Below are 15,087 nucleotides of genomic sequence, written 5' to 3'. Positions count from 1 at the left end.
ATGTATTTGGCCCAAGTCACTATTTGGAGGGTATTGGTAAATTAGTCATCAAGGAAAATTTGGTAAGAATAGGGATAGAGTTTGAGAATATTTTATGTATTATCTGCAGGGTGGAAAATGAGTCATGGCGTCATTTGTTTTTCGAGTGCAGAATAGAATGATTTATTTGAAGTCAGTGCTACGCTTGGTTAGGTTTGGTATCTGTGGACCATTATGATCTTTTAATTTCCTACAGTTTAGGATGTGTAATGCATTTGAATCTGTTAATGTAATTTGGGGAACTATTTGCATGTTCCAGTAAGTAAGATTTGAAGGTTCAAGAATAAGGTAATTTTTAAAAGAGGAATGGTGAATGTTTCAAAAGTCTTTGCGCTTATTCAACTAAAGGTTTGCTCTTGGGTTGCCTCCAAGGTACCTTCAACTTGTTTTTCTTATTCTGACTGGTGTATTGATCATTTAGTTTGCATGTATCAGATTTGGAATTTTTCTTTAATTTTGCTTTCCTTGATGGATGTTGGCTGGTGGTGTGCTGCCCGCTGTTATTAGAGTTTTTTTATTATTTTGTTTGATTTTCAGGAGAGGGTTAGATTATCCCTGAAATGATTCATATTTGTTTATTATTTTTTTTGATAAAAAAAATTGTAACTTGGCATTAATTGGAGGAAATGGAAGCAAAGTTTTCTTCTTAGGGTTTTTTATAAATAGAATAAGAGAAGGTGAAGGGATTGAGATGAATGAGCTGTTTTTCTAATGGATCAGCATAGGAAAAATCAACAATTGAGATGAGGTTGACGATTGGATAGTTACAAGTATAAAGAGAAAACTTAGATATTAGATGAGATTTTGGTAACATATCTAGGTGGGGACTACTATAAAATAAGTCTTCATTTTTGTATTCAATTACATTGGTTACTGAAAATGATGAGTTATATTTTATTCTGCCAAATAACCATTTAGTATTAATTAATCAAAATAATAAGTTATTTTATGAATTTATTCATAATCATCAAAATATAAAGTTGTTTGTTTTGATAAACAATTAGTTTCACTAACCCTTATAATTAATATTCTCATAACAAATGTCAGTGTTTTAAATTCTGCAAATAATCTCGGACCTTTTCAAAATTTTGTTAGATTAATTATTTTTTTATAATATAATCTCTAGTCCTTTCTACAGAAATAAATAAATATATTTTTGTCTTAATTGTAACAAACATGTAGACTTAACTTTCAGACGTATATTGGTGTAGAAATTGCATTTTTAACCATATTATAAACAATATTATTAAATATAACCACTTATATTATTTAATTAACTGTGAATATATGAAACGAGAAATCTAATTTCATGAATTAAAGTTATCTAATTTAATTATTTTTGCTGATCATGACATTTGTTTGATTTTTTAATATAATTAATAAAACCGGATGAGGTGCTAATATCTGATATATTATAATTAAAAAATACTTTAACTAAATATAATCTAAAAATTTCAATTAATCAACTTTGTTATACTAGGGTCTAAATTTTAGAGACAAAAAATACTTAGTTGTTGTGACTAAATTAGAGACCATTTTAGAAATTAAAATAAAATTAGTTTCTATTATTGTTAAATAATTTTTAAATTGGTATCTAATTGTAATTAGATATATTATTACGAAGTGGACTTTAAATCTGACTCAACCTCATAAAACTGGCTTAATGAGGTGAGGTTTGAACCCATTTATATACTATGAAAGGCTCTGATACCATATTACGAAGTGGACTTTAAGTCTGACTCAACCTCATAAAACGGCTCAATGAGGTGAGGTTTGCACTCATTTGTATACTATGAAAGACTCTAATCTTTGGTCGATGGGATCTCTAACATATATCAATTTAGAAACCATTTAACAATAATAAAAACTAATTTAAAAACCAAAAATAGTTTATCTCTAAAATGATCTCTAATTTAGTCACTATAACAACTAATTATTTTTTTTCTTTAAAAATAATTTTTATTGCATGATTTTCTTTTCTTTTCTTTTCTTGTAATGTAGTTATTCACCAAAACCTATTCCTGCTTCTAAGAACCTAGAGTACAAGCCACGCCTATTTTAATATCATACAGAGTAACAAAGTGGCTTTATATATCACATACAATTCATATTTCAACTCCATCATACTCAAGTTGAATTTGTTTTGCTGCCATGGATCTATTGTTGAGATGGTCACCATGTTGCTTATATGTTGTCACCAAGATAACAACCAAGGTGATGGTCCACCCAGGACACACAGTTGGCCAGGCCAAGAGTGATGTTATTTCCAAGGTCATGGAGGCTTAATATTGGCCAAAGTTCCAAAGTTACAAGGCACAATGATTTTGATTGCACATGTTCAACTCTTATGTTCTTCATTCCACCAGTTAGTCATAACTAAAATAACTACATTTATCTAAATATTTAATGCTTGTTTATGTATGTTACTTCTTTTGGAATTGAAATAACTTATACATGGAGTGATTGGTATGTTAAATTAATAAAAATGAGTTATATGAGTTATTGTAAAATTTATAGTATATGAGTACGATTCTTTCCCATGGATAAAAACAAATAAGAATACATGGTAAGTATACTTTGTCAATAGAAGGAGTAAGAATTTTAAAAATTTACTTATATAATATATATAATTTTTTATCACGAAAATCTAGATAGTTTGTTTATCATTTTAGACATGTTTATGAAAAAACTTTATTAATAGTTGATATTGATCTCTTTGGCCCCTCCATTGCTTTTTGGTAAAATATGAAATTCATTATACATTAAAAATAATTAATTATAAAGATAAACCATAATTAGTTACTATTAATTAAATTATATATTATTTTATAATTTTAAAAATTATTAATATCTAAATTAATTTTTCTGTTAATACAAATATATAAACTAGTTTCTCAATATTACTAATATAAATTTAGAACTTAGTTTATAAATTTTTATTAATAATATAAATAAATTTAGATACTGATAATTTTTAATTTATAAAATACGATTTAATTTAATGAATATAATAATTAATTATTTTTTATTTTAAAATTATTTTTTGTTTGGTGATTTTTTTATTGGTAATTTGATAATTTTTTTGACTGGAAGTCATCTATTAAAATAATAAAATCAAGCTAGATGGCTCCATGTTTAACTTCAAGTAATTATCGGTTATAATTTTAAACACAACGCTTAGCATTCACACAATCAGTTCTAAAAAATCTTGATATTATAAGAAATTATATAGATAAATGTGAATCATATAAACCTTCATTTCAGGACCGTAATTCAAGTTTCAGACTGCAATTTAAACCCTAGCTCTAGAATACAGACCTAATCATGCATGCAAGTTGTTTCACTTGGTATTAATCAAGGAGTTTGTTCATTCCTTGTCTGCGATTTTATGCACATCACTGATAACCAGGGACCATGGTGATTAGGATAATTTCGGCATCTTTGAAAAATGTGATTCTGCTTTTCAAATTGTTTGCCACATTCATTGAACTCACTTCATTCCTGTGAGGACAAACAAGCTATCGAGCAATTCAACAGTATAATGCAATCGCATATCGTTTCACACACACAATTATATATCATCAAATTGTATATAGACTTTACAGTAGGGTCATTTTTTGGATTTGTCCATATGTAACTCCTCCTTCCCCAGCCCCACCCCAAAAGAAGATAAGGGAGGAAAAGATTGACAGACAGAAATGATTATGCAGAATCCCTATGCTGCTTAGTTTTGTTTAGGGTTTATAACTTGAACTTTAATATACAATGTAATTCTATTTTTCTACTCCTTCTATGAACAAGATTCCAAGAAATGTGTTTACAGTATAGCAGGATTGTGAGAAATCAAATGTTTTAAATACAAACTATAAAATAGGTGCATTGGAAGTTAGGTTGAGGTGTTTGTATAATTTTATTCAACTTGTTGATCATATTTATTCAATTTGAGCAAGATTTGTTTCATAAACTGGGGCTGAAATTGTATCAATAAACCTTTTTTTCTTAGAACAGATTACTTTTGATGTCTTAACCTGTACTATAAAGAGATTTGTTAGCATTGTCCTTAAACAAATAAAAATTTAGAAAAAATATAGATAACAGCTTGACGGGGTCCAGTGAGAATGAGATAACGAAATTTATTTAATTTGTCTGTCAGTTGTCAAATTGCTATTGCATGAGAAGATTACATGACTAAGCACTTCTATCAATTTGACAGAATCAATAATTTTGGTAAGAATTAAGGTCATTAATTTAGACCATGAGAAAGTTCTACTTTTCAATGTTCCCCGGGTCCATTTTGTAGTTAGGTAACCGTCAAAGACGATAATGCTTTAGGTGCAACTCTAATCAGAGTTCTCCTGATATTGTATAATCAAGTATAGGTTCAGTGAGTGCTCACTGTTCTCAGTATACTTTGCTTCCCGATTAGACAATCGAGTAGACATTTTATGGTACTATTCCAAGACCCACCAACCCATTAATTTCTGTTTAATTACGTACGACAATCTAGGTTTTCTTTCCTAATACACGTGTCTTTCTATTAAGAATTAGATTTCATGTATAACTCAATAGATTGATTCATAAGATAAAGATGATATTTGCATCTCCTTATATATTATAAAATAAAATATTTTTATTTTAGTTAGAGATTTCTAATATACTTTTATCTATATAATGGGTGATCTGATAATGGATAGTAGGTGATCTGATCAGTCCAACAAACTCTCGTTAAAATAGACTTTAAATAACTTTAATACCATATTAAAAAGTGAATTTTATGTCTAATTCGATCTTATAAAATCGACTTATAAGATAAGATTTACACATACTTATGAAATATTTTTATTTCTAGTCAATTAGGATCTTCAACATCTTCTTTCTTAAAATTGATGAAATTTTAAGGTTTAATTATAATACGACTTAAAGAGAAAATATGTGGATTATGTACATATTGTTTTAACTTTTAAGTTTAATTTATTAAATGTTAATTGGATTCTTAATATGAAAACTATAAACCTTTCTCTCTCTCTCCTTCAGAAACACATATTCACTGCTTCTTCATCTTCCTCATCTCACACTCACATTCCTCTTTTCTCTTCTTCTTCATTTTCCTCACTTTTCCTTTTCACTTTTATTCTTTTATTTTAAATTATAATATTTTTGGGTTTGTTGGGTTCTTACTCTTTTAAGAGTAACTTGCTAGTTCTGATCCTCGAAAATTTCCAAAAAGTTCCTGTTATATACTGGGGGACTTGCAATACATCACAGATAAGTCCTTACGGACAATGATATCATCACTCATGTCTTGGGAAATAAGTTTGTTCGTGTTTTAAAGCCTCCTTTACTACAATCGTAAAGATTTATGGTTGAAAATACAAACAACAACAACTCAAACGTCAAATGTTGTTTCCGCAACGCAAACCATTTTTGCAAAACCATTTCCCGACATCTCAAAAATTGAAGTCTTCACCGGTCAAAATTTCCGACCCTGGGAAGAACGTGTGTCCATCCTTGGACATGTATGGAATCGCTTTCGCACTTATGACTTCTAAACCCGACTCAAGCATGTTTGCAAAACAAATTGATGATTGGACCCATGCAAACAAGGTATAGTCGTCGCACCTTACTCAGTGCATTATCTAACAATTTGTTCGATGTCTATTGCTCTTACAAGGAAGCAAAATATATTTGGGATTCCCTTATCCTCAAATACATTGTCCAAGACGTCATCAGACAAAGGTTCATGATCGAAAACTACTACCGCTGGGAGATGATCAAAGACAAAGACATAAAAATCCAGATAAACGAATATCACAAGTTGCTTGAAGATATCATAGTTGAAAGCATAACATTACCTGATGAAATTGTGTTCAAACTCTTGATTGAAAAGCTTTTGCAATCTTGGATTGATTACAAACAACAACTAAAGCACAAACACAAATAGATTTCACTATCAGATCTGATCACCCACATCATCATTGAAGACACAAACAGAAGTGTGCTACTGTAAAGGTCAAAACTTTGTCTGCCAAACATGGTAGAAGACAAACCAACTCCAAAAAGGTAGGAGAAAAAAATCTGATCACAAAAAAAAATATAATAATAAATTTTCTCATCCCAATGGAACTAACCCCACTTTCAAGAAAAAGAGTAATTGTTTTGTCTGTGGAAAGCAGGTCACCATGCACCTCAACGCAGACATAAGGCCAAAAACGAATATCCTCCTAAGGCAAATCTCGCCGAAGGGGAAGATACCATTGTAACAGTCGTTTCATAAGTAAATTTTGTGACAAATGTGAGAAAATGGGTGGTAGACTCTGGGACTACCAGAAACATCTGTGCAAACAGAAATGTGTTTACCTCCTATACAAGTGTGGGGGATGGAGAAGAACAAGTTTATCTCGATGATTCCAGGACAACTCATGTCCTAGGAAAAGGAAAGGTTCTTCTAAAGCTCACATCTGGCAAAACTTGAGTGATGTGCTACATGTACCATCAATTAGAGTTAATTTGATCTTTGTAGCATTACTAAGCAAAGTTGGGGTTAAAGTGTCATTTGAATCTGACAAGATTGTTATGACAAAAAACAATGTTTTTTTTGTGGGAAAGGGATATTGTGATCAAGTTCTTTTTGTATTGAACATCTCTAAAATTATTAATGAATCTAAGTATTTCGCTTATATTGTTGATTCGGATGTCATTATATGTTTGTATGTAGATGACATGCTAATTTTTTGTATATGCAATGATATTGTTTTTAAAACAAAATAATTTCTTTTATCTAAGTTTAAGATGAAAGACATGGGTGAAGCAAGTGTGATTCTAGAAGTTAAAATTATAAGGAAGGGAGATAGTAATACACTGAGAAACTTCTTAAGAAGTTTAGTTACTATGACTTTAACTCAGTGATGAATTTTTACGGCAAGTGCACCACATTGTCAGAAATAATAATGTTTCCTTAAGAACAGATATCGAACCCACAAGGAATAGTTGAATATTCAAGTAAAAGATTCACTAAATATAAAACAGAATACTAAAAGTTTGTGAGTTGTTATGATGGCAAGAATTAACAAGAAAACAAGTCATAGAGTTGTTGCTTCAATTGGAAAAATAGGGATTGGGTTTCATCTTTTCAGCTTTGTATATTTTCCTTTTGCCTAATTATCTCCATTCTTCCTTATAATCCTAAAATTAACACAAATTTGGGAATAAATCGTAGTTATTCAAATAAAAATCATAAATATGTAAAAAGGTATAAATTCATAAATTATGGATTATTTTATACTTATTTTAGCAATTAATACTCATAAGTATTTATATTTTAATATGAAATATTACTGAAATTTGACATTTATCAGATAATGAGCAGTCCTTATGATGCTAACTCTAAATTAAAGAAGAACATAAGAGAATTTATTTCTCAAACTCAGTATGCCCAAATAGTTTGGAGCTTATTGCATTTAATGAGCTTTTCTAAACCAGATATTGCTTATGCAGTAGGTAAATTAAGTATGTACACTCAATATTCCAGTCACGATCATTGAGATGCACTTGCGAGACTCACGAAATACTTAAGAGATACAATGGATTATATCATTGAATATAGTGGATTTCCTGCTGTGTACAGTGATGCTAACTAGATCTTTGATTCAGATGAGACAAAATCCACTAGTGGTTATGTATTTTACACTTGGGATAGTGCAGTTACATGGAGATCAGTCAGACAAACTATTATTGCAAGATCAACTATTAAAACTTCCTTTACTACATTATATATATATATATATATTTATTTATTTGTATGTTGTATGTGTGTTTTCAGACTTCCGAGCTTAATATTAAGTCGTTTTTCATTGATGCGAATACGCAATGGCTTCATCTGGTTTCTCTCTATAGTTGGTAGAGATGATATATCTGTGGATGGGGACTGCACTTATCATACAATTTATTAATATTATTTTATATTTCTCTCCTTTTATCACATTATATATAATAAATGTCTTGTCTTTTTTCATTTTGTTGATGTCAATTATATCGACTAGGTTTTTTTTATAGTCAAAACAAGTGCACTAATAAAAGGGTACAAACTAGGTATGAGTAGGTATCCGAGGATTATTTTGTGGTTGATGGCTGAAATATATAACCATTGGCCAATATCAATAAGTGGTCACATGTGTTGGTGGGGCATATTCATATTTTTTTTCAATGCCTTCAATGGGTTTATATTTCTGCAGAACTTGTGTTGTTTTTCCTAAACTTCCAACTAGTTTAAGGCCCCTTAAGAAAATATACTTTTAAAATTATTTATTATTGAGTGATAAATTTCATTGTGATAATTCTTTAATTAGTCCTTTCTGTGTTTGCATCATTTTAAATTTTTCTTAACGATTTTATTTTCTTAAAAACATGATTATTTGATCAATTTCTAAAAAAATTTAAATTATCTAACATTATCTATTAATATTATAAAAATATTTTTTTTATATTGGTTGTTTCCGTCTATACATGCAAAATTAATGTAGTATGTAAATAGGTGATGTTTTTGTAATATTAAGATGAACATTTTAGATTAATCCTTAAAGAAGCAATTAAAAAATTATTTTATAGGTCGGATTCTTTTCCACTTAAATAGCACATTTTAATATGCCAAATGATATTTTTATTTTACTAAAAACTAATAAAAATTAAAGTAATAATTATTGAGCTTTCTAATCTAAGTTCTACAATGGCCCAAACAATGGGAGATTTATTTTTTTGCATCCTTATATTTTTTCTTTTGTACTCCCATAAATATGAAAAATAAATGTTCACTTTGTTATTAAAAAGTGATTTTTGAATTGTCCAATTGAAAAGTCGTTTTTGACACACAATTCAGATTATATAATCCCTATTTTTTTTTATGAAGAAAGTTTATTGATTGCTAGAAGTCATTTTTTACTTCTAAATTTTATAATCTAAAAGTTTTTTTTACATCGTGAAATTTAAAAGTCATTTTTTTATGACTTTTGAATTGTGCAATTCAAAAGCTATTTTTATTTTTGTAAGTCAGTTTTGCATGAATGAAAGTTGTCATATTGCACAATTTAGAAGTTTTTTAATATAAAAATTGGCTTTTAGATTACATAATTCATAATGTTATTCCATCCATAACACAACACATACACAAGGGTGACGTTGAGGACAAGGGATAACAACAATAAGAGGGTAATTTGGTCTTTTAACTATCTTTTGGGATGTCCATGGAAATTATGGGCATGTAGAAAAAATTATTCAAAATATGATTTCAGCTTAAACACAAACATTTCTTTCTGCACCCTCATAGTTTTCATGTGCACCCCAATAAGAGTGGTTAAAAGATCAAATTGTCTCCCTCCCTTGTTGTTGTCACTCCTAACCACCGCCACCTCTTTTGTTATTGTCACCACCATCACCCTTTGTCATTGTTGTCACCACCATCACCCTTTGTCATTGTTGTCACCTTTTGTCATCGTTGTCACCCTTTATCGTCGCTACTACCTTATTTATGTGATATGTCATGAATGGACTCAAGGAAGAAAATGCTCCATATTATACAATCTGAAAGTCATTTTTTACATTAAAAAAAAACTTTTAGATACTACAATATGAAAGACTCACGAATTACGCAATATGAAAGTTTTTTTATGATAAATAACTTTTAGATTGTATAATTTAAAAAAAAAATCATATAAAAATTACTTAAAAATTCCATAATCCAAAAGTAAAAACCGTTTCCAAATTATGCAATCTAATCACTTTTTTCATACCAAAAAAAAATTACTAGTAAATTGCATAATTTAGTAAATTGCACAATTTGAAAGTGAACAAAACTTACAAATTGAATAATCTAAAAGTCAAAAAACTTTTGGATTATATAATTCAAAAGTTCAAAAAGTTTCTATATTACATAATCTATAAGTCAATTTTAAATTTTTTTTTGCAATCCCAAAGTTTTTTTTTTCTTTGGCAAATAAATCAAAATTCATTTTTTCATAAACCAGAAGAGTAAAGTGAAGGTTTTCATATTTGTGGGGGTGCAGAAGAAAATTATAGGATGTGCAAAACAAATCTCCACAAAACAGGCCCAATGAAACTGGCCCGATATCCCAACCAAGTTATAAGTAGGTTCCTTCTATTTACACTCCCCTTTTTTAATATTAAAACCCTTTTGATTTCTTTTATTTAAAATAACATATTTATCCTTATATATATGTTACTTTCTTTGGACTCACACACTAACCCTTTGATTCTTTCAGTCTTCGAACCCCAGGGCACTGCTTCCGGTAGGATACAATCGGAAATATACTTTCCAACACATGTTCCAAAGTTTTTTAATATTTTGGAAATAAATTTCCTAATACTCTTTTCATTTTTATATTATGAAAATGTTAAGAAAGTAAAAATAGATTGTCGAACGTACATTTTGGAACGTTAGAAAGTAAAAATTGTTGAACAAGTTGATCCGGTGGTTGATATTTGAAAACTTTAGTTAGTTTTCACATACTTTGATTAAGAACCAAATTGTATTCAAGTATTTATAGTTTTCATGTATGAAAGAGCGTGGCTTATACACTTAGTAATAATAAAGTTAGAATTTACATCAAATTTAAACATATTTTCAACATTGCTTAAAAAGGCTTGAAGAATAAATAATTATGATCAGTTATAACTTAGCATAATTAATTATTATAAGTTGTAATGGACACACATCTATTATTATTATTATTATTATTATTATTATTATTATTATTATTATTTTTTATTATTATTATTATTATTATTATTTATTATTATTATTATTATTATTATTATTATTTATTATTATTATTATTATACATTATACATGGGAGACAATTGTATATGGGAGAACAAGTAATGAGACATGCAATTTATATTAGTAGTGATGGTATGATTATTATTATTATTCTTGTTATGCAATTAATATTATAATAATAATAATAATGAAAATACACGTGTTATCGCATCTATATATTCAAAAATAATAATAATTTACATAATAATAATATACATTATATGTTTATAATAATTATATTTTTTAATTAATATATAGTAAATTTATAAATATTATTATAAATTATAACATATATTTCTATATACATATTTTTTTTAAAGAAGAAGAAAATATTTGTACATCATTAAGAATCTTCGTAGGAGCAACAACATTTTACTTTTGAAGAAAGGGAATCAACATAGATATTGCTGCATCATCCAACTTATAGAAGCTAGAGATGACTATATTTGTTGGAACATAATCTTTTGGTAGATTTCTAATGGATATTTCTTGATCATTTAAGAAGGTTATATGGCAATATCAAAATGTATGATGTGGGATGATCTTGTATGTACAATCTCGTTGTGTCAACACTTGATAGGACATCATCAAAATTAGATGGACCAACACCAATGTTTATTATTTATTTATTTTTTATTAGATCTCATTTTTTTCTTAGGAGCTTTTATTACTTATGTGAGGTAGATTTACAAGGTTGAATTTTCCTATTAGCTTGAGATTGAGAAGATCTTTAGAAAGATTACATAACTAAAAAAAAAGCCAAATGGACAACCTGTAAATTACACCAACCATGTTTGAACCAATTATAGAGGAGCAACCCCATTTGTGAGACATACCATGGTTGACCATATGACACACCATGGGCCTCATGTATCTAATAGCATTTTGAGACCCATAACTAATGCTAGACACCTTGAGATCAAACCATCCTCGTTGAATCTAATAAGAGGAAGCTAGTTCTTTGGTGCAAGTAATGAAAATCTTCATGCACACCTTTCTAACTTCATCATGATTCTCAACTGATACAATCCAAGTAGCCAACAAGATGACCAAGGACTCAAGAGACAATTCACATTGTGAGCAGTCATCTCAACAATCAAGTCAATGCCACACCAAATATCAGATGGACCTCACTAGAAGAAGAACTTGATATAGACCAGAACATCAATTGTTTTTTCTTTTGGTCTTCTTAAAAGACAAAAACATGTTTGTAAATAATTTGGGCTCACTTTTAGGGTTCAAATAGCAAAATAAGCTAGAGTAGGTTCACATATCATAAAATGGAGTGTACTTAGTGAAATGGGCTTGTACCAAGCCCACTTTTTCAAGACAAGACACCTAAAATTAGGGTTTTTAACCTACCTTCTAGAAGTTATGCCTAAAGGTGCGGTTTTGACCATGGTCAACATCATAGGTAGCCCCTCTCCTTTGCCATTTCTACCCTTCACCCATCTTGCCCACCAAGGCACCCCTTCCTATAAATAGGGTGTCTTACCTCATGTATTTACACCTAGATTTTGAACATAGTAAAGAAACTCTGCTTGAGTGATTAGTGAACTTTGTCTCCTAAATGTTTTGGATCTTATCTTGAGTGTGTGAACATTTCAAGTGGCGTCTCTTCCTCACTTATCTTGGAGTTTCCCACCCTCCAAGTGGCGTGATCATCTTCACCATAAAATTCCTTCATCTCATCTCTTTTTCCATCATTCCTTGCGCTATTTATGTTACTTGTTTGTGTTCTTATTTGTGTCATTTTCCATTCGGTCATCTTCTTCATTCCTTGCTTCATCTTATGCTTATTAATTTCCTCCCCTTACATCATAATCACCTTATCTTTGTGTTTTTCTCTTTGCCCTCCTAAAGTGAACCTTCACACTTAATCACTTGGTTAAGTTCGTGTCCAGTGAGAATCTTCTTAGGGTTCTCACCTTAAATTGCTAATCTCAAAATCATAAACAAAAGCAACCAATTAAAATGTACAATCCTAAAATCAACTCACATCACCAACACTATGCAATATCAAGGTATGCTTGACGACACTATTAAATTGACATTTTTTCCTTTTTACTGTCACAAGGGAAAGCAAGTTATTTGTTGTAGTCATTCCCACCCAATAGTTTCACCACATGGGAGTACTTGGTCAATCAATTCCTTGAAAAATATTTTCCAATAGAAAAAAGTAAAACAAACCAAATTTGATCAACACATTTGATAAAGAGGTTGATGAATCACTTACAAAAGCTTAGGAGAGATTACAAGATTTAGAAAGAAAATGTCCTAGTCTTGGGCTTGATGAATATGATTGTACCTTTCCTTCATAGTTCACTCATGATAGTCACTAAGTTTATCCTTGATGCCTTGGCTGGAGGAAAATTAATTTTAAAATTCTAGAGGAGGCTATAAAGATTGTAAAGAATATTTCTCATAGTCATAATGAATTTCAAAAGTATAAGCTTGCACAAAAGAATGTGACCTATGTGTTGGAGGAAAATGATGTTATTATATTCCAAAATAAGCTTCTTACTCAACAAATTAAATTATTGATAAAGAATACTGAGAGACTTCCACAAAAACGACAAAATATGCAATTGTAAATGCGTGCACCCATTAATCATGTTGATCAAGTTCATCACATAAAGATGCTTGAAGATTTTGATGATGAAAAATTACCTATTATATAGTATGTTATACACTTTCATGACTGAATAAGAATGATTCATGCATATAACAAAGCTTTGATCCATGTTTAAGAAATACAAGTCACCACAACCTTTAAAAAATGTTTATTGGTTTTCAAAAACTTTTAAAAATGTTTTATGAACTTTAATTGACTATCTATTTTAATAATCAATTATCTTAATTTGGATAATCAATTATCATTATTATTAATTGATTATGGTTTGGTCAACAAAAGTTGTTTCCAAATATAAATATCACTTTTGATGATAATCGATTATCCTTTTGTACAATTGTTTATGTGTTGATTGCTCATGCTATAAGATCATTTTCAAGGCAGTTTGATGATCTCTTTGCTTGCTTTCTCATTGAATTTACATCTTTGTGATCCATCAAAGAGACATAATATCTCTCTCAAATCTTGTAGTTTCTTGTAATACATCTATTTGGTGTATTGCTTGCAAAGTGTATTTACGTTACTTTGTATTCTCTCTTGAAAGTTGTTCAAGGGAATTATGTGCATTATCTTGAGTTTAACTACATGTTTTGCATGTGTAGTGTAGTGACAAGCTAAATATTTTAAAATAGTGGAAACAATCATTTTATGGTTTAGTTAATTGATACTTGATGTAATCCATTGATTTGAATCGGTCTAAATTCTCTTATGTAATATTTCTTTTTATATATCTCTTTTACTTGTTTTTTTATTCATGCAAAAATCCTAATTCATTAGATTGAGTGTTTCATGAATTTTTTTAAAATATAATTGAGAAAATGTGTTAAAAATTACTCTAATTAACCATCTTTCTTAATATTGAACAACTCCATATTGCCTGTAACACTCGTATTAATACATTTTGTTTGTGACGGCAAGAACTGTGATGAGAGTTAGTTACAGGAACAATTTAATACATTTACTACAAGAAAATCATTAAATATAAATCAATTTTAGAGAAAAAAAATAATTAGTTACTATATTGACTAAATTATATACTATTTTAGAGACTAAAAAAATTATTGGTATATAAACTAGTTTCTATTATTAATAAACTTTATAAACTGGTTTCTACATTGATATCTAATTAACTACCAATTACTTTAGATTGTAAAGTTGGTACTTAAAACATTGTTAACTAATTAAATACCTATTTACAATTTATTAAAATAAAAATACTTTAAATACCAATAATTTTTAGTCTTTAAAATAATATATAATTTAATTAATATAATAACTAATTATTTATAGTATTTAAGATTGATTTTTATTTAGTGATTTTTTCGGTGATGGATAAATAAATATGAAGAGGAGATTAACTAATTAAAAAGAGAAGTAATGAGGAAACCCAAAAGGTAATCAAAATAGAAGAGATTACAACACTCATAAGAATGGAGTGTGAACCTTCAAATGGGAAAAATCTACTTCCAAACTAAATGCATTCATTTAATCATTATTATGTATTTATTATATTATGAAGTTTTAAATAGAAATAACATATAAAAATAAATAAAGTAAATGGAGTATTTTATTAATGACCCGGACATTT

Source organism: Phaseolus vulgaris, chromosome 2 (genome assembly GCF_000499845.2).
Source record: "Phaseolus vulgaris cultivar G19833 chromosome 2, P. vulgaris v2.0, whole genome shotgun sequence".
NCBI classification, from domain to species: Eukaryota; Viridiplantae; Streptophyta; class Magnoliopsida; order Fabales; family Fabaceae; genus Phaseolus; species Phaseolus vulgaris.
This window is presented reverse-complemented; position numbering follows the sequence as displayed.